The sequence below is a fragment of the Eumetopias jubatus genome, unplaced genomic scaffold (genome assembly GCF_037043125.1).
Source record: "Eumetopias jubatus isolate StellerSeaLion01/CBP00866 unplaced genomic scaffold, mEumJub1_p1.0 scaffold_4, whole genome shotgun sequence".
Taxonomy (NCBI): Eukaryota; Metazoa; Chordata; class Mammalia; order Carnivora; family Otariidae; genus Eumetopias; species Eumetopias jubatus.
This window is the reverse complement of record NW_028274810.1, coordinates 72,622,630-72,644,389: the sequence shown is the minus strand read 5'-3', so window position 1 is coordinate 72,644,389 and position 21,760 is coordinate 72,622,630.

The following is a 21,760-nucleotide window of genomic DNA, read 5'->3' as shown; positions in this document are numbered from 1 at the left end:
GATATAAAAGAAAAACAAGCAAGTGATTCACATAAAATTCAGGATCGTAGTTACCTCTAGGGATAGAAAAGGTCATGTGATCTGGAAAGACTCTTGTACGGGTGAGGGGCTGCTTTCGGGGTGCTAGTTAAGTTCAATTTTTTTGATTTGGGTGGTAGTTAAATGGATGTTCACGTTAGAATTAGTCCTTGTACTTTACATTTATATTTTATGCACTTTTACACGTGTTACATTTCACAATAAAAGAGTTTTAAAAACAAATAGTGCTTATAATGGATTTAAAAAAACCAAACCAAAACAAAACACAATCTCAATTTTTCAAGACACCAGTCTCCTTGTGTCCTTTCCCGAATTTGGCAGACAGGATCGCCAGAAAAAATATATTGAGGGACACTTGAGTGGCTCAGTCAGTTAATGTCTGCCTTCAGCATCGTGATCCCAGGGTCCTGGGATTGAGTCCTGGGTCAGGTTCCACGCTCAGCAGGGAGCCTCCTTCTCCCTCTGCCTGCCTCTCTCTCTGCTTGTGCTCTCTCTAACAAACACATAAAATCTTTAAAAAAAAAAAAAGAAAAAATGCATTGATGGGGGGAACAAAAGCAGTAGTGTGTCCTGGGAAATGTACGTGGCATCAACCAAAGCAGTGCTTCTTAATTGTTAGCCTGCCCACAAATCCCCTAGGGATCTTGCTAAAATGCAGATTTTGACTTCTAAGTTCCGGGGAAGGACTAGAGATCCTGCACTTTTAACAAGTTCTGGGGTGATGCTGATGTTGCTAGTTCATGAACCACACTCTGAAGTAGCAAAGTGCTAGAGCATTTCCAAGTAGAAAGTCAGTTTAAGGTTTTTGAAGAATAATAACACTTTTTTTTTTGATACCTACAACCAAAGATAAGGTGTGGAACAGAGTATAAAGACAGTTAGAAATGTCTTCTCCAGAGGCAAAAATTTTCCATTTTTCCACAATGGTCTACAATTATGCATCAGTTTGAGTAGAAAAAAGAATAAATACAAATCACGACAGATTCATAAGCAGCAAAGGAATAAGCTGGAGCAGCAAAGGAAGGTTCAACTTCTTGTGCATGGTGTAAGGCAGAGGGAACCTCTTTACACCTTCCTGCTGAAACCAAAACTTCTTATGTGGAACTTTCTAGGAGAATCTCACTGACCTGTCAAGATTGGCATCTGGAGAGAAATTAACAGATAATGTTATTAAATTGGTAATGACTTCAAAGCCATCATAATGGGAACTTCTCTCATTATGGGAACTGAAAATAGGCTGGATTTAACAGAAGCATTTATTAAGGATCACGTGATCAGAAGAAGCGATAGGTCATATCCGATTTGCTGGGTGTTAGAGAATGTTATCGCTTGTTTTTAGGCGGTTATCACAGGAAGAGCCACTGTAGGAGGAAGCTTGCAGCTGCTAAGTCTACCAAACAGATTCAAGATGGCAGTGAGTGTCACCAAATATCCAAGAAGGCACAATTACAATCTCATGTTTCCAGAGAACGAGTGAAGAGGGAATGTTCTCCCTTAGTCATTTATGTGGCCAGCATAACTTTGATAACAAAACCTGACAAAGACACTTTGAAGAAGGAAAATTATAGGCCAATCTCCCCCATAAACACAAATACAAAAATCTTATACTCATTAGTACACTATATCAATAGAAAAAGCATGCGATAAAATTTAATATCTATTCACAAAAACTTCTAGCAAACTAAGAATAAAATGACATTTCTTTAACCTGAGAAAAGCTATTTACAAAAATCCTGTAGCAAGCAACAGAACTTCTTTCTGAGATGGAAACAAGCCATGGATGCCTACATCATTACTTCAATTCAACATTGTGTTTGAGGTCATAGCCTACAATGTATAAAAAGGAAAAAAATTAAATAAAAGGTAAAGGATTGGAAAGGAAGAAATAAAACCAGTGTTATCCACAGATGCTATGATTATCTGTATTTAAAAACCTTAAATAGGGATGCCTGGGTGCCTCAGTAGGCTAAGCGTCTGCCTTCAGCTCAGGTCATGAGCTGCCTGCTGCTCCCCCTGCTTGTGCGCACTCTCTTTCTCAAATAAATAAATAAAATCTTTAAAAAAAGATTTTATTTATTTATTTGAGAGAGAGAGAATGAGAGAGAGAGAGCATGAGAGGGAAGAGGGTCAGAGGGAGAAGCAGACTCCCCGCTGAGCAGGGAGCCCGACGCAGGACTTGATCCCAGGACTCCGGGATCATGACCTGAGCCAAAGGCAGTCGCTCAACCAACTGCACCACCCAGGCGCCCATAAATAAATAAATCTTAAAAAAAAAAACACCTTAAATAATCTAAAAACAAATAATTGTAATTCAGCATAGTTGCTAGATATGAAATCAACATAAAGGTCAATTGTATTTCTATATTCCTATAAAAGACCAGAATGGAAATTGAAATAGCATTAAAAAAAATGGAGTCATAGGAATAAGTCTACCGAAAATATGTGCAAGACCTCTTCAGGGAAAATTATAAACCTCTGGTAAGAGACATTACAGGAGATCTAAATAGATGGAGAGACATAATATGGATTGGAAGAGTCAATAGTTTAAATGTATCAAGTTTCTCCACATGGATTTGTAGATTCATTGCAAATTCATTGCAAAAAAAAAAAATCCCAACATGACAAGAATACTGTAAAATATGTGCGGAAATAAAAAGGGCTAAGAATTACCAATTACCTCCCAAGAAAAACAAGGCAGACATCCTGCGCTACCAGGGAACGGTACTTATTACAAATCTATTGTAATTAAGTCAGTGTGGTATTGATGCAGGGACTGGTCACAGGAAAAGTATGGGTTTGAATAAAGGAAGCACAAACCTACCCATTGGCAAGAAAGGACTAGTCAGCCTTGTGCACCTCCTCGCATAAATCACTACCTTCCTCAGAAGTGTTACTCTCCAAAGTCTGGAGCCAGAGTCTCCTTCCAGAAGTGTAGCAATGGCTGGAAGAAGTGCCCTTCATGAGAGCTGGGAGAATGCCTCGGGCTACAAGCCTCTGGGGACATTCTCCTAGGAGATTTAGTAACTCAGTTCATACAAGGAGCACACTCAAACTGAGTCAATATAGGCCTTCACCATCCATGACTGTACTCATGAGAGCACACCTTCTTTTTCTTTTTTTTAAGATTTTTATTTATTTATTTGAGAAAGAGAGATCATGAGTGGGGAGGAGAGGGAGAAGCAGGCTCCCTGCTGAGCAGGGAGCCTGATGCGGGATTCGGTCCCAGGACTCTGAGACCATGACCTGAGCCGAAGGCAGATGCTTAACCAACTGAGCCACCCAGGTGCCCCAAGCACACCTTGTTCTGATGAATTCTCAGTTCATACTGAAAAAAAACCACTCACGCCTATGAGGAGAAAACAACTTCTCAGCTAAATCTGGTGTGACCATCTCTTAGCTCAATCAGTTCAATGACAATGGTTAAAATAGGATGTTGAAAGGGACTTCTGTTATTCCAGAGGGACCGTTAGGACCAGCGCCTAGGACAAAGCAGCATCAGGTACTCCAATAACTAAGGGATAGCCACCCCTTTGAGGACTTGAGGGGTAAATGAACTAACTCTGTTACTCCTAGCCATCATTCCAACGCCCCCTCTCCAGGTAAGGAGAAGAAAAGGGAGGAAGGAGTGAGGGGAAGTGGGGAGTTAGAGGTGTGAGTCTTGGGCCTAGGGAGAAGAGCTATGGCTTTTTTACCCCTTCATGTGGTGGTGGAGGGGGCAGGAGCAGGAGGAGATTCCATACCCGTACCAGGAGGCAGGGGGCCATGAGAGATACTGGAGGTAATCACAAAGAGACTGGTATCCCGTGCTGGACATGCACTGGGTTTGGTCTGCCTTCTGTGTCTGGCTGAGCAGGAAGAAAGCAAATCAGGGCGATGGCCGGGTAACAAGAGGGTGCTACCACCGAGGGCAGTGTGTACTCCTATGCTTTGGAGTTGCCTGTAGGCCAGTGGCCACCATGGAAGATAGCTGAGTTTAAGCTACCCTGCCAGTTCCCTACTCAAGAGTGCTGCGTGAGGAGACCCCAGCACCTGGGAGCTGTGCAGTACACTGGTTCCATCCTGACCTCCAACCTGATGCCACACACTCCATCCTTCCATCCTATCGCCGCCTCCATTTCCCTCTCCGTCCAGATCCGCCTTCCCATCTCCTTTCCCATTCCCATCTTCTCTTTCCCCCTCTATCCTCTGCTTCTACCCCATGCGCATGCCCGTCTGGTCTCCATTCCGTCCTCATCTCCGTTTTCGCTCTGACCTACATTCCTCTCCATCTTTATCACCAGCCCCTTTTCCCAGTGTCTATTCCTATTCCTTCCCAGTCCCCACCCTGGTGCCGCTCGATCCCCGTTACTGTTTTCATCCTATTCCCAGGGCACCCGGTCCCTACTCTTACACATTCCTTTCCGCCCTCACTTCCTCCAGGGTGAAAATTGAGGAAGATCCATGAAGAACGCTAAAAGTTTGGGGAAATGTTAGGGGCTATCAAGGTGGATGGTCCCCCTATACAAAATTTCCTCCCCAGGCTCCGAGTATGGAACTTCAAAAGAAGTCACTCAAGTTAGATTTCAGATTGAACGCCTCCACCGTTCAAGGTGACTACAGCGCCTGGGATGCAGAGCAGGAGGGAGCCCAAGGAGGTAAGGCAAGCCCGAGGGAGATAAGAGGACAAAAACACAAAGAGAGAAGCTAAGGTGGAGTCGGAGACCAGAAGAGGCAAAAGAGTAAGAAATGAGGAGTAACAGAACTCAAGTCCAGTTAATATGGACCTCCTTACCGTTCCTCCCACTCTCCCCCACAGGTCAGATTTTGCCAGAGATACTTAGAGAAGGGGAAAGGTGTGGTCTGCCCTTCATTCAATCCTTTGTTCAGCATTGCTTTTTTATTCAAATGAAGCAGAAGAAAGGAGCTGGAAATGGACAATTATCTCTGATTTACCTGGCCACAGAGAAGATCCTCTTTAGGATGGAAAGGAAGAAGGGTGGGGTGTGATGGAGCTGTGAACAGAGGTGGAACTGTAATGATGATGGTGATGGGTTGATGAACAGGAGACTAGAGTTTTCAATTATACTGAATGACTGGAAGCTAACGCACCTGCTCAAGATATTGTTAAGGCACTGGAAAGGTTAAGGTGACAAGTGAAGTTGAAGGCAGTGATTAGAAAATAATAAAAGTTTGGGGGCACCTGGGTGGCTCAGTCATTAAGCGTCGGCCTTCGGCTCAGGTCATGATCCCAGGGTCCTGGGATCAAGCCCCGCGTCGGGCTCCCTGCTCCACGGGAAGCCTGCTCCTCCCTCTCCCGCTCCCCCTGCTTGTGTCCCCTCTCTTGCTGTCTCTCTCTGTGTCAAATTAATGAGATCTTTTAAAAAAAGAAAAGAATAAAAGTTTTGTGTTTGGGGCGCCTGGGTGGCTCAGTTGGTTGGGCGACTGCCTTCGGCTCAGGTCATGATCCTGGAGTCCCGGGATCGAGTCCCGCATCGGGCTCCCTGCTCGGCAGGGAGTCGGCTTCTCCTTCTAACCCTCCCCCCTCTCATGCTCTCTCTATCTCATTCCCTCTCTCAAATAAATAAATAAAATCTTTAAAAAAATTTAAAAAAAAGTTTTGTGTTTGTACCCCAAGTGAGTTTCAGACCATCCAGCCAGCCAGTTACCTGGTGAAAATTAATAAAGGGAAACCTCCTCTGGAAAGGAGTTGGGAGGCCAGAAGGGGGAGCTCTTACTTCCTCCCACTTACAGGCACAGGAGTCTGGGTGGTCAAGGGCAGACCCAAGGCGGAGAGGTGCACCTTGCAAGTCCCACTTCTTTAGCTACTCCTTGATTATCCCAGCCGGAAGAAGAAAGGTTTGGTTTCCTTCTTCCCTGACAACAGCCCAGCCAATGAAGAACCACATACTCTGAACTCCCAGTTTATTCCAGTGGACTTCCTTTCCTCTGTAAGAATGTTCCTCCCTTTTGTTCTCTGGCCTTTTGCCCGTGGTTGTGCAGTAGCTTGTTTGTTCCAGATGGCAATTCTTTGCTATTCCCAAAGAAACCCATTTTTGCTGGCAAAATAACTGGCAGTTTTATTTATTTATTTATTTAAAAAAATTTTTTTTTAAAGTAGGCTCCATGCCGTGGAGCCCCATGCAATGGGGCTTGAACACACATCCCCGAGATCAAGAGCTGAGCTGAGATCAAGAGTTGGACACTTAACCGACTGAGCCACCCAGGCGCTCCCCGGCAGTTTTATTTTTAAGGTTAATGCTGCTGTTTAGAGCCTCTTTTCCCAAGACCTTGCTGTGTGTTCCCCTGACCTTACTTAATCGTGACCTTGGAGGGTTCAACAGTCAGATAAACCCATACTAAGAAAGCCTTGCTCAGAGATTCTGAAAGGTTTCCTTCCTTCTATTAGTCCTGGGAATTCAGCAGCAGTGGAAGCTCTGTCCAGTTGCCTTCTGTTAAGATTAGCAGTAGAAACCCATGTTAAGCCTAATCATGTATTCTCATGACTCCTGGAGTGAACCCCAAGAGACCTTGGGACTTCACTTTTGCGGACTCTTTTTCTTTTTACTCTTTGTTTTTGTCTCTGGTTATTGGCTAGGTCTGTTTGTCTGCGACTTGCCTAGCTTGTTTTGGGGCTCTGTCCCTTTCCATAGCTGGTCCGTGAACAGAAGGAATCAGACCACTAGGCCAGGCTGGGCTGCACTGCTGAGAATGCAGTGTGTACACAAGAGTCTGATTGTGCAGGGGTGGTGAGTTTTCCCCACGGGAAGCAGTGATGAGCAGGAATCTGGTTTTATGGTTTGACAACTGGTGATCTCTGCCAGGTGAATGATGAGCTCTTTCTGTTGGGTGAGAGATGACAGAGAATCTGGTTTGTTAGTTTTGTTGGTCTTGATAGTTTATTTGTGAAATCAGATCACTTAAAATATTTTGTGCCCAATGAAAAAGAGAAGGGCCCTTTGAGACCAGGACTGGTGAGTTATTGTTTACACTGACTAGTGACGGGTAAAACTGAAGCTGCAAACTCTCGGTGTCTACAGGCCTACAAATGAGAAAAGCCTTAAATCTCATTGTGTGCGTGTGGACTGTTTTCCTACATCCTAAGGGTATGAACAAATTAGATTATAAAGACTCAAATTAAAGGACATTTATTCTGATTGGTTTATAGAGACTAACAAGAGCTTACATAAATCCAATATTGTTCAAACCCCCTGAAAACAAAGAAGCTGAACTTCTAATACTTTAAATGGGTTAAACAAAACAAAACCCTTTCTCATAGAAACTGCTACCTCAGAAGCAATTTTATGCAAAATCCAAGTTTATGCAATCAAGCAAGTTTGAATGCTAGACAAGTCAGACTGACCTGAAATTTTACCTTAAAAAATTAGTCTTTTTCCTGATTTTTACCAGTGTAGAGTATAATACAAACATAAATTTTAGTTTATTTGATTTTTTTTTTAAAGAATTGATTTGAGAGAGAGACAGTGGGGGCAGGGTCAGAGGGAGAGAATCTCAAGCAAACTCCCCACTGAGCGCAGAGCCCAACGCCAGGCTCAATCCCCTGACCCCAAGGTCATGACTGGAGCTGAAACCAAGAGTTGAACACTCAACCAACTGAGCCACCCAGGCATTTTTAAGATTCATTTTTGTTGGGCGCCTGGGTGGCTCAGTTGGTTAAGTGACTGCCTTCAGCTCAGGTCATGATCCCGGAGTCCCAGGATGGAGTCCCACATCAGGCTCCCCGCTCAGTGGAGTCTGCTTCTCCTCTTGACCCTCTCCCCTCTCATGCTCTCTCTCACTCTCTCTCTCTCAAATAAATAAATAAAATCTTAAAAAAAAAAAAAAGAAAGATTCGTTTTTGTCTTCTCATGAAGAGAATTGGTGAGCTGAACATTCTAAGACACAATATACTCCTCTGCCATGGTTGCTCCTCCTCAATCAACTTTATTATGACTTTTACCAAAGTATCTAGCTTCTGCTTCAGAGAGGGAACAGGGAGGCAGGACATTGAGAACCCTCCAACATTCACAAATAATGGAGGATAGTGGGAAGAAAGGCAGGCAGGGGCAAAGCAGCGCCCTCCCCCCCCAGCCCAAGAGGAAATACCCTTAAAAGGAAAAAGACCCCATCCTGTTATTTACACAACCCTGGAAGGAGCCCTCCACCCTTTCCCACATGAACAAACTACCTGATAGGTAGATGAGCACGTGGACACAAACCTGACTTGGTGACTGGTGTATGGAGGGTTGATCAGATTAAAACAGCCTGCCAACACTCACGTAAAAATCCACAGGGGGCGCCTGAGTGGCTCAGTCAGTTAAGTGTCTGCCTTCCGCTCAGGTGGTGATCCCAGGATCCCGGGATTAAGTCCTGCATTGGCTCCCTGCTCAGCAGGGAGTCTGCTTTTCCCTCTCCCTCTGCCCCTCTCCCTGCTCGTGCTCTTTCTCTCGCTCACTCTCTCAAATAAATAAATAAAATCTTTAAAAAAAAACCCAAAACTCGTAGACTTAGAAACTCCAATGGCAACCTTCTCTGGCCCCCTCCCTCTTTGGAGGCTTGGTACTATTGCTCAATAAACTGCTTTGCTGCCCACCACTTTTCGTCTGGTCTACCTCCCATTCTTCGAAGCAGCATGACCAAGAACTGCGGGCACTAATGGAAAAGAAATCCTGAAACACATTTTATCAAATTCTTTTAGATTACTGGACCCAATTCCAGCGCGCGCATGCGCGCGCGTGTGTGTGTTGTGGTGTGTATGTGGCAGCTTCCCCAAACCGACAAGGAATTCTTGGACACCAGCAGGGTGTCCAAAAATTCAACTGCATTCTGACACTATCTTCCCAGAGGTAGCAGCATCAGATTCCACAGATTAAGTGTTTTGTCCTACAAGATTGTCCCCACCACCCCAACCTCAGAGTACAGTCGCAAGTCCAGAATGTCACCTGTACTTCCGACAGACTGGCTATAAATTAGAGGTCCCACAATCCCTTCCTTGGGCTCAATTAATTTGCTAGAATGGCTCACAGAACTCAGAGGAAAGCATTTTACTGGCTAGATCACGTGTATTGTAAAAAGGATATAACTCAGGAACAGCCAGATGGAAAAGATGCATAGGATGAGCTTCCATACCCTCTGCAGGCATGCTGCTCTCCCCAGCATCCATGTGTTCACCAACCCAGAAGCTCTCTAAGCCCAGTCCTTTTGGGGTTTTATGGAGGCTTCATTACATAGGCATGAGTGATTAAATCATTAGCCAGGGGTAATTGAGTCAACCTCCAGGCCCTGTCCCCTCCCCGGAGGTCAGCGGGATGGGATGGAAAGTTCCACCCCTCTAATCACATGGTTGGTTCTTCTGAGGACCAACCCCCATCCTTAGGTGATCTAGGGGCTTTCCAAAAATTGCTTCATTAGCATAATAAAGGACACTTTGATCACTCCCTTCAGTTAAGAAATTCCAAGGTTTTAGGACCTCTTGGCCACAAATTGGAGGAAAGCCAAATATATATTTCTTACTATAAATCACAATATCATATGAACCAACAGAGTTTATAAGAACATATGCTGCTTGATGTAAATGAATCAGGCCAAACACTGTAAGGCTAGAGTTTTGCTGTGATTGAGAATGATCTTTGGAGAATAGTCATGATCACAACAGGGGACTATTAAGAAAAATCATATAAAATTGGTAATAAGGCAAAAGGATAACTACATGTCTTTTTTTAAAGGTTTTCTTAAACTTATTATTTTGAAATAATTTTCAATTTCCAGAGAGTTTCAGTGATAGCGCAAAGCATTCTCGTGTACCTGTCACCCAGCATCTCACAAAGTTAATATCTTATGTAACCATGTACATTTTTTTTTTAGTTTTTTAAGGTTAATATTTTATTCTTAAAAGCTATCATGGTAAAAAGCCCAGTTCTTCCTCAAGCTTTTATTTCATTGACTGATTATATTATTCTTTTTAAAATTTCTATTATTTCATATTTATATAGTTTCATTTAAATTCATATTGCTCTAATATTTGTTATTATTCTATTTATAAATCCAGAAAACTTTATTAATCCCTGTAAGATGGTTTTACAATTCCATTGTATTTCCTTAAGTTTTAACTGCACATATAGAATAACATACTCATTTATCTTTTCTTGACTGGTTTTTCTAAGGGTTGATCAATTCTTTTTTTATTTTTTTATTTTATTTTTTTTTAAAGATTTTATTTATTTATTCATGAGAGCCAGAGAGAGAGAGAGAGAGAGAGAGGCAGAGGGAGAAGCAGGCTCCCAAGGAGCAGGGAGCCCAATGCGGGACTCGATCCCAGGACCCTGGGATCACGGCCTGAGCCGAAGGCAGACGCTTAACCATCTGAGCCACCCAGGCGCCCCTGATCAATTCTTTTTTTAAAAAAGTTTATTTATTTAAGCAATCTCTACACCCATTGTGAGGCTCAAACTCACAACCCTGAGATCAAGAGTCACATGTTCCACTGGCTGAACCAGCTAGGCACCCCAGGGTTGATCAATTTTATTAATCATTTCAAAATATCAATTTGGGCTTGTTGCTTTCCTTTGTTTCATGCTTGTTTTCTGTTTCATTATTTCTGCCTTTTTCATTATTTCTTTTCTTCAACTATCTATTTTTCCTCCCCCAGCTTTACTGAGATATAATTGACACACCATATTGTGTAAGTTTCAGGTGTACAACCTGATACTTTGATACCCATATATATTGCAAAATGATTACAACCACTGCATTAACATCTCCATCACCTCACATAATTATCTTTTCATGTGTGTGTCTGTGATGAAAACATAAAGATCTACTTTCTGAGCAACTTTTAAATGTATAATTAGGTGTTGTTAACTGTAGTCACCGCGCTATACATTAGATCCCCAGGACTCACTCATCTTATAACTGAAACTTTGTACCCTTTGACTGACTAATCTCCATTTCTCTCTACCCCCCACCCACCCAAGGCCATGGCAACCACCATTCTACTGTTTCTGAGTTCAGCTTCTGTAGATTGCACATATAAATGAGATCATACGGTATTTGTCTTTCTCTGTTCAACTTATTTCACTTAGCAGAATGCCCTCCAAGGTCCAGCCATGTTGCAAATGGCAGGATTTCCTTTTTGTGGCTGAATAATATACATAATATATATAATGTTACATAGTAATAATAAATTACATGTAGCAATATACATAGTAATATATATACACCATATAATATATATGTTTGTGTGTGTATTCTGTGTAATGTGTATTGTTGGATGGAATGCTTTGCATATGCCTATTGGTTCCACTTGGTCTAAAGTGTAGTTTAAGTCCAATGTTTACTTACTGATTTTCTGTCTGGAGGGTCTATCCATTGTTGAAAGTGGGGGATTGAATTCTCCCACGATGGTATTGCCTATTTCTCCCTTCAGATCTGTGGGTATTTGCTTAGTATATTTTAGGTGTTCCAATGTTGGATGCATGTATTTTTATAATTGTTATATCTGTTTATGAATTGACTTCTTTATCATTATATAATGACCTTCTTTACCTCGTGTTACAGCTTTTTTTTCTTTTGAAGTTTATTTATTTATTTATTTTTTAAGTAATCTCTACACCCAACATGGGGCTCAAACTCACAACCCCAAGATCAAGAGTCAGGCCACTGAGCCAGCCAGGTGTCCTTCTTGTTATAGCTTTATTTATTTATTTTAATTTAAATTTTGTTAGTTAACATACAGTGCAATATTGGTTTCTGGAGATTCACAACTTACATCCAACACCCAGTGCTCATCACCAGTGCCCTCTTTTTTACCCACCTCCCGGATCTAGTCCATCCCCCACTCACCTCCCTCTTGAAGTCTACTCTGTCTGATATTGTAGAGCTCCCCGCTTGCTTTCGGTTTCCATTTGCATGGAATATCTCTAGCCATCCTTTCGTTCTGAGCCTATGTATGTCTTTAAAGCTAACGTGAGTTTCTTGAAGGCAGCATACCTTGGGTCTTATTTTTTTATCCATTCAGCCACCCTATGTCTTTTGACTGGAGAAATCAGTCCATTTGCATTTAAAGTGATTATCAGTAGATAAGAACGTAATAATGCCATTTTATTGCTTTCTGGCTGTTTTGTTCCTTTCTTCCTCTCTTGCTGTCTTCCTTTGTGAATTGATTGTCTTTTTCTCTAGTTGTCTGTTTGATCCCCTCCTCTTTTGCGTATCTGCTGTAGGTTTTTGCTTTTTGGTTACCATGAAGCTTACAGAAAACATCTTGCAGATATAACAACCTGTTTTATACTGATAACAATTGAACTTTGATTCCACACAAAGACTCTACTCCTTATTCCCTCACTATGTTTTGACGTCTCATCTCTTTTTATATTGTGTGTTAACAAATTTTTGTGGCTCTGGTTATTTTTAATATTTTAACCTTTATACCAGATTAAGTGGTTAATACGCCACCATATTAAAGTATTTGAGTATTCTGAATTTGACTATATGCTTACTTTTACCAGTGAGATTGATACTTTCAGAAGTTTTCATGTTACTCAATAGCGTCCTTTCATTTCCTTTAGCATTTCATGTAAGGCAGGCTTACAGTTTTAAAATTCCCTGGGCTACATTAACTCGTTTCATCTCTGTCTTGGTAGGTCGGGCTGCTATAACAAAGTCCCCTCTACTGGGAGGCTTATAAAGAACTACAAATTCTTTCTCACAATTCTGAAGGCGGGACGTCTGAGGTCAGGGTGCCTGAACAGCCAGTGCTGGTGAGACCCCTCTTTTGTGTAGCCTCGCAAGGCAGAAACAGAGTGAGGGAGCTCACTGGGAGACCTTTTATAAGGGCATTAATCCCATCCATGAAGGTTCCAGCCTCATGACCTAATTACTTCCCAAAGCCTCCACCTCCTAATACCATCACCTTTCAACATATGAATTTTGGGGGGGTCAGAAACATTCAGTCCATAATAGTATCTCATTTAGCAAACTTACTAAAGTATCCCCTTCCTATGAAATTATGTAAATCTCTGTTCCTTAAATGCTCTTTGAATCAGCTTTCCCAAACTTTTGATTAATGAGTTAACTTTTTAAAAATTCTACTTCAAAAAAAATTTTTTTAAATTCGATTTTGACAGAATTAGCATGAATCTGGGGTTGAGGGTTGAGATGACATTCCTGAGAAATTAAGATATGCTCTATAGTTATATAATTTGACAATTCGGAAAACTCTCCTTGTCTTTTTTTCCTTCTCAAAAAAAACCCCACATTAAAACATATAGAGAATAATATGATAATGAATACCAATGTACTTGGCTCCCAGGTTTGTCAAATCTTAGCATTTACAATATTTGCCCCAGATTCCTTTATTTATTTTTAATTTAAAATCAATTAATTAACATATAGTGTATTATTAGTTTCAGAGGTAGAGTTTAGTGATTCATCAATTGCATATAACACCCAGTGTTCATTACATCACACGCCCTCCTTAATGTCCATCACCCAGTTACCCCATCCCCCCACCAACCTCCCCTTCAGCAACCCTCTGTTTCCTAGAGTTAAGAGTCTCTTATGGTTTGTCTCCTTCTCTGTTTAGTCTTATTTTATTTTTCCCTCCCTTTGTCTATGTTCCTCTGTTTTGTTTCTTAAATTCCACCTATGAGGGGCACCTGGGTGGCTTAGTCGTTAGGCGTCTGCCTTCGGCTCAGGTCATGATCCCAGGGTCCTGGGACCGAGCTCCACATCGGGCTCCCTCCTCTGCGGGAAGCCTGCTTCTCCCTCTCCCGCTCCCCTGCTTGTATTCCCTCTCTGGCTTTCTCTCTTTCTGTCAAATAGATTAAAAAATCTTTAAAAAAAAAAATTCCATGCAAGCTGGTGCAGCCACTCTGGAAAACAGTATGGAGGTTCCTCAAAAAGTTGAAAATAGAGCTACCCTACAACCCAGCAATTGTACTACTGGGTATTTACCCCAAAGATACAAATGTAGGGATCCGAAGGGGTACGTGCACCCCAATGTTTATAGCAACAATGTCCACAATAGCTAAACAGTGGAAAGAGCCAAGATGTCCACCAACAGATGAATGGATAAAGAAGATGTGGTATATATATGCAATGGTATATTATGCAGCCATGAAAAAAAAAATGAAATCTTGCCATTTGCAATGACGTGGATGGAACTAGAGGGTATTATGCTAAGCGAAATAAGTCAATCAGAGAAAGACAATTATCATGTGATCTCACTGATATGAGGAATTCTTAATCTCAGGAAACAAACTGAGGGTCGCTGGAGTGGTGGGGGGTGGGAGGGATGGGGTGGCTGGGTGATGGACACTGAGGAGGGTATGTGCTATGGTGAGTGCTGTGAATTGTGTAACACTGATGAATCACAGACCTGTACCTCTGAAAGAAATAATACATTATATGTTAAAAAAAAGAAAAAGAAAAAGAGAAAGAAGATAGTAGGAAGGGAAAAATGAAGGGAGGAGGAAGTCAGAGGGGGAGATGAACCATGAGAGACTATGGACTCTGAGAAACAAACTGAGGGTTCTAGAGGGGAGGGGTGGGGGGATGGGTTAGCCTGGTGATGGGTATTAAAGAGGGCATGTATTGAATGGAGCACTGGGTGTTATATACAAACGATGAATCATGGAACACTACATCAAAAACTAATGATGTAATGTATGATGATTAACATAACATAATAAAATAAAATTTAAAATAAATAAATAAATAAAAATGGGAAAAAATTTTTAAATTCTACATATGAGTGAAATCATATAATAATCGTCTTTCTCTGATTGACTTATTTTGCTTAGCATAATACCCTCTAGTTCCATCCACATTATTGCACATGGTAAGATTTCATTTTTTGATGGCTGAGTACTCTTCTATTGTATGTATGCACCACATCTTCTTTATCCATTCATCTGTCGATGGACATTCCCCAGATTCCTTCAAAGAGGAAGAAACAGTACCCACATTTTTGAAACTTTTTAACTACTTTTCTTGGATCTGCTTCCTTACTCTCTCCTCCCCCTTGCTCTGAGAAACCACTATCTTAAATTAGGTATTTTTCATTCTCGTGAATGTTTTTATATCTTTATTACATAGATATGTGTCCATAAACCATATCTAGTATTGTTTTATATGTTTTGAAACTATGTATAAATGTCATCCTATTGCATGAACTCATTTTTATCTTTGAGTCTATATTTTCATTTAAAAACTTCCTTTTTTTCTTTGAGCTTTTTTAAATAAATAAACTATTTGGGAGTCATTTAAATTTCAGAAGAGTTGCAAAGGTAGTACAGAGTTAGTGTATACTCTTCACTCAGCTTCCTGCAATGTTAGCATCATACATAACTGCAGTCCATCTGTCAAAGCTAAGGAAAAAGTAGTGGTAAAATCCTACTAACTAAAGTATAGACTTTAGGGCACCTGGGTGGCTCAGTTGGTTAAGTGACTGCCTTCGGCTCGGGTCATGATCCTGGAGTCCCGGGATCGAGTCCCGCATCGGGCTCCCTGCTCAGCGGGGAGTCTGCTTCTCCCTCTGACCCTCTTCCCTCTCGTGCTCTCTATCTCTCATTCTCTCTCTCTCTCAAATAAATAAATAAAATCTTTAAAAAAAATAAAGTATAGAGTTTATACAGATTTCACCAGTTTTTCCACTAATGTCCTTTTCCTGTTCTAGGTTCCAACCCAGGATACCACATGACATTTAGCAAATTGCATTTTTCAGATTCATGGTGATACATGGCATTCTTATTCATTCTGCTTGAAGTGAGAATTCCACTGTTTGACTATAACACAATATGTGTGTGTGTTTTAAAGATTTACTTACTTATTTCAGAGAGAGACAGAGAGAGAGAACATAAGTGGGAGGGGCAGAGGGGGAGAGAGAATCTCAAGCAGATTCCTCGCTGAGTGCAGAGCCCGATGCAGCATTCCATCTCATAACATGAGATCATGACCTGAGCGGAAACCAAGAGTTGAACCCTTAACTGACTGTGCCACCCAGGAACCCCACACAGTGTGTTTTTATTCTCCTATTGGTAGATATTTGGGTTATTTCCAAGTTTCTCTTGCTATTATAAACAGGTGTAACCCTTGTACCTTTGTCCTTATTTTCTTGATACTGTCAGGAAACAAAGATCTCTCTGTAACTTATAATGAAGTCCAAGGCTGTACCTTCAAAATCTGGCTCTGACTTTCTTCTCTAGCTGCCTCAGCACTCCCAGCCAACCCTCCAAGTTCATGGTTGAGTTTTGGCTCTGTTTTCTAATCTCCCTCGTGCTTTCCTGGTTCCCAGCCTTGCCTTTTCCGGTCTTCCTCACCCCACCGCCAGCCCCAGTGACATCTGTTAGAAGGCTACACAGACTGAAAGCCGAATGGAGTCAGTAAGTATGGTATAAGGAACAATTTCGTTGCTTAAAAGGCGTGCGTGTTTTTTGATTTTTTGTTTTTTTAGAATCGCACAGACTAAAACCACACAGAGGCATATGAAAGTAAAGGTAGAGAAGAGGGAGGCAGGCATGCCCTGCCGGGGGGCTCTGAGGGCAGCACCAAGGGAGCATGTTCAACTGAACAGGTAGGAAACCCAGAGAGCAAGGACCACGGACAAGTGCCTTCACGGGGGTCAGGGCGGAGTACTCAGGCAAGAGGCAGGAGGGGATTTCTTCGGTGTGTTTGAATGCCACTAGTCACAGTCAGGGCAGGGCAAAGAGGGGGACTTGTGGCAGAGACCACACTTCTCACACTGGTGAGCCCACACAGCCTGTTTGTGGGGCTCTTGGGGCAGCAGGAAATATGAAGTTTAAAACGTTTATAGTCCAGGGACGCCTGGGTGGCTCAGTCAGTTAAGCAACTGCCTTCGGCTGGGGTCATGGTCCCAGGGTCCTGGGATCAAGTCCCGCATCGGGCTCTCTACTCAGCGGGAAGCCTGCTTCTCCCTCTGCCTGCCACTCCCCCTGCTTGTGTGTGTGCTCTCTCTCTGACAAATAAATTAATAAAATAAAAAATCTTAAAAACACACACACACACACACACAAAAAAAAAAACATTTATAATCCAGTAAAGAAAGCTTGGGCTTGGAATGAAATGGGCTCAGGCTTCTATCTAACAACCTCTTCATCTGACAAAGAGTTACGAATCGTGTCCATGTGTCAGACACGGTACTAGGCACCCAGAGGTTTGTCTGTAGCCACTTTTCTTCCCATTCTGTATTCTAACAGCTTCAACTTGGAAATTTGCACCTCCAGCTTTGATTTTGTGTCCTGAGTTTCTAACCCATATATCTAAATTCTTTCTGGGCATCCTTATTTGGCTATCTCATAGGTAACCTCAAAGTCAATCTGGTCAAAAATGGATTTGTTATCTGGGAGCCTGGGTGGCTCAGTTGGTTAAGCAACTGCTTTCGGCCCAGGTCATGATCCTGGAGTCCTGGGATCGAGTCCCACATCAGGCTCCCTGCTCGGCGGGGAGTCTGCTTCTCCCTCTGACCCTCTTCCCTCTCGTGCTCTCTATCTCTCATTCTCTCTCTCTCAAATAAATAAATAAAATCTTAAAAAAAAAAAATGGATTTGTTATCTGTAAAATGTCCTGAATCTGCTTTTCTTTCAGTGTACCCCATATCTCAGGGAATGGTCTCAGCAACCTCCCAGAACTCAAGGTAAACACCTGGCAGTTTCAATCCAATGCAACACCAAGTTCTGTTTATTCTATCACCTTTGTCAAGTGCATTCATGTATCCTTCACTTTTGCAGCTACTCAATGCCTTTTTATGCCAGAACACAGGGAAATAAAAATAAATCAATGTTTCTCAACCTATCTTGGTGAGGGAACTTTTTCCCACCCCAAATCCGTCAGGATGGATTCTTTTCTAAAACACAATGAAAACCAATTACTAGGAAAGTAAAATGGAAAAAAAAAAAAGGACATACAAAATACAAGGCACAGTTTTTCATTATTAGATTCAACACACAAAAATAACTTGCCAAATAGCTACAAGAATTTTAAACGTTCCGCTCAATTTCTGTACCGATCTCATTGCAGACTGGTAAAGTTTGCAAACTGGGATCATCCATGGCCTCCACTTTGAGTAGCACAGAAGAGAGGCAAAGGCAGAACAGGGTGCGTATATGTGGGCCTCAGAGTGGGAGAGGAGAAGGCAGAAAAGAAAAATTCTTTTTTTTTTTTAAGATTTTATTTATTTATTTGACAGAGAGAGCGACAGTGAGAGAGGGAACACAAGCAGGGGGAGTGGGAGAGGGAGAAGCAGGCTCCCGGCTGAGCAGGGTACCCTGGGATCATGACCTGAGCTGAAGGCAGACGCTTAAATGACTGAGCCACCCAGGGGCCCAGAAAAAGAAGATTCTTGAGCAAATAAATACAAACCACATTGTCAACAACAAAAGCAATTGGCTATCTGTGCCTGGGGCAGTGGGAGCATAGAGGAGGCACCTAACCCAGTGAGTGTCAGGATAGGCTACCTTATAGGGGGTGCAATCAGGTTGGGGAAGCTCTAGTGATGAGTGGGCAGAGTGCTCCCAGCCAAGAAACAAGTTCTAGAGGCATTAAGTAGCCTATGGCTTGGGAATTACCCTTACTATGACTTGAGGGGCTGCCTTTCTCTGAGTCAGTATCCATTTCCACATATATAAGGTGGATATGCTAATCTTTTCTTTAAATGACAGAACAGAAGTCATGAAAAGTGCCTCCAGTAGAGCCTGGCATTTGGCACCGTGCTGTGTTGTGTGTAAGTGGTACGCTTAGGAATCAGAGCTGCCTCTGGTGGAGGGGTTCAGCTCATTAACTCAAGACTGGAGTCTAGAATGACCCAGGTTCTGAGGGATGATAAGGCAAACAGACTGACTGTTGGACAGTCAGCCAAAGATGGGCTGTAGTTTGAGGTTGGGGCAGAAAGCAGGACCCCCAGAGCAAGCATCTCTTTCCCACAAGCCTCTGGTGTTCTAGGCTCCAGGGGCACCTGGGTGGCTCAGTGGCTTAAGTATCTGCCTTCGGCTCAGGTCATGATCTCAGGGTCCTGGGACTGAGCCCTGCTTTAGGCTCCCTACTCAGTGGGAAGCCTGCTTCTCCCTCCCTCTTTGTCCCTCCCCCTTCTTATGCTCTCTCTCTTTCACTCTCTCTCTCAAATAAATAAATAAAATCTTAAAAAAATAGGCTCTAAATAAAAAGCTAAAGGGTGGTGCTTGTTCTGTCCTGCCCTGCCCTGCCTTGGAGGGAGGTTGATAAGATAATGACATTAATGGAACATTGATAAGTCACAAAGCTTATCTTCTCAGGGACTGGTTTCTTTTAAAGATCTTATTTATTTTTTATTTATTTTTATTTTTTCTTAAAGATTTTATTTTTAAGTAATCTCTACACCCAACGTGGGGCTTGAATTTATAACCCCGAGGTCAAGAGTCCTATGCTCTTCTGACTGAGCCCTCCAGGCACCCCTCAGGAGAATCAGGAAAATTAAATCACACATTCCAAAATCTCAGAACCAGAGCCGTGACTAGGATTGAAACCCATGCCCTGATTCCAGGTTTCACCTCTTTTTTTTTTTTTTAGGTAAGAATTATTTATTTATTTATTTATTTATTTTTAATTTTTTATTGTTATGTTAATCACCATATATTACATCATTTGTTTTGGTGTAGTGTTCCATCAGGTTTCACCTCTTAACCAGATGATGCATTCAGAAAATTTTCCTGATTTTTATTATTTCTGAAAATGACTCATTTTTATTTAAAGCACAAAAATTGAGATATGACCTGCATATTTGTACATGGCAAAAAAGATACCAGGAAGTTTGCAAAACGTTGGTCACTGCCATGTATTTACATATACATCCAATGTATATACACATACATACGATGGACTATTAGCCTAAAAAGAAGGCAAATCTTACTAAAAAGAAGGCAATCCTGCCATTTGTGATAACATGGATGGACCTTGAAGGCAGTATGATGTGAAATAAGTCAGGCAGAGAAAGACAAATATGATACCACTTACATGTGGATTCTAAACAAAAAGCAAAACAAGGCACTGAACTCAGAGATAGAACAGACTGGTGGTTGTCAGAGGTTGGGGGGGAGGCCGGTGAGGAGGAGAGGGGTGGGCAAAGTGGGTGAAGGCGGTCAAAAGGTACGCACTTCCAGTTGTAAGATAAATAAGTCCTGGGGATGTCACGTACAGCACGGTGACTGTAGTTAATGATACTGTCTTGTATATTTCAAAGTTGCTGAGAGAATAAATCTTGAAGTTCTCATCACAAGAAAAAGATTGTAATGGTGGTGATGGATGTTAATTACACTTATTGTGTTAATTACACTTATTGTTTCATGATATATACAAATATCAAATCCTTATGTTGTACACCTGAAACTAATATAATGTTATATGTCAATTATATCTCAATAAGAAAATAAAGAAAAAACATAAAATCATGTAAGCTTACATTAGCATATTACAGACCTTTTTAAAAAGATTTTAAGCTATCTCCTTCAATATCAGTGTCTCTCTCTTTTTTTTTAAAGATTTTATTTATTTGAGAGAGAGAATGGTAGAGAGAGAGCACGAGAGGGAAGAGGGTCAGAGGGAGAAGCAGACTCCCTGCTGAGCAGGGAGCCCAATGTGGGACTTGATCCCGGGACTCCGGGATCATGACCTGAGCCGAAGGCAGTCGCTTAACCAACTGAGCCACCCAGGCGCCCAATATCAGTGTCTCTTTATTGGTGGATCTCTGTTCAGCCTCCCTTAATCCTCCTAACTACCACCTCATTTCTCTACCCCCATTTATAGCAAAACTTTTTTTTTAATATATTTTTATGACGTAAACTTTATGCCCAACATGGGGCTCGAACTACGACTCCGAGATCAGGAGTCCCAGGTCCACCTGCTTTTTTTTTTTTTTTTTTAAAGATTTTTATTTATTTATTTGAGAGAGAGAGAATGAAGAGAAAGAGAATATGAGAGGGGGGAAGGTGAGAGGGAGAAGCAGACTCCCCACTGAGCGGGGAGCCTGACACGGGACTCCATCCGGAGACTCCAGGATCATGACCTGAGCCTAATGCAGTTGCTTAACCAACAACTGAGCCACCCAGGCGCCTTCTACCTGCTTTTGTTAGTCACCAATGGCCTCCATCTTGTCAAGTCCTGGTTCTTATCTCAGCAACATCTGATGTGGTTGCACAGTTCCTCTTTTGAATGCATGCTTCTCTTGGCTTCTTGAAATATAATCTCCTGACTTTCCGCCTACTTCTCCGTCTGTTACTTCTCAGTCTCCTTGGATGAACTTTCTGTTCTGCTGAACCTTAAATGTAAATGTAGGAGATCCTCAGGTTCTGTCCCGTCCCTTTCTCTAACCAGCTCCCTAGTTGATTTCACTCACTCTAATGGCCTTATAACCACCATCTCTGTGCTGACAACACCCAAATTGACATTTACAGCCTTAACCTTTCCCTGAGCACGTTTAGTAGACAATTCAAAGTCAATATGCCTAAAATCGAATTGTTTCAGCTGCCTCCAAATCTGCTCTTCTTCTTATCTTTCCATATTCCCAAATGGTGCAGTCATCACTCAGTTGCTCAAGCCAATAATCTAGGGGTCATCTTTGATTCCTCTTTTCCTCTCAGCTCTTTACCATTCCAACCCATTACCAAGTCCTTTCCCTTCTAATTCTAAAATATTCTGTAATCGCCATCATCCCCCCCCCTCACCAAATACAGCTCTTTCTTGGAGGGAGACTCCGTTAGCT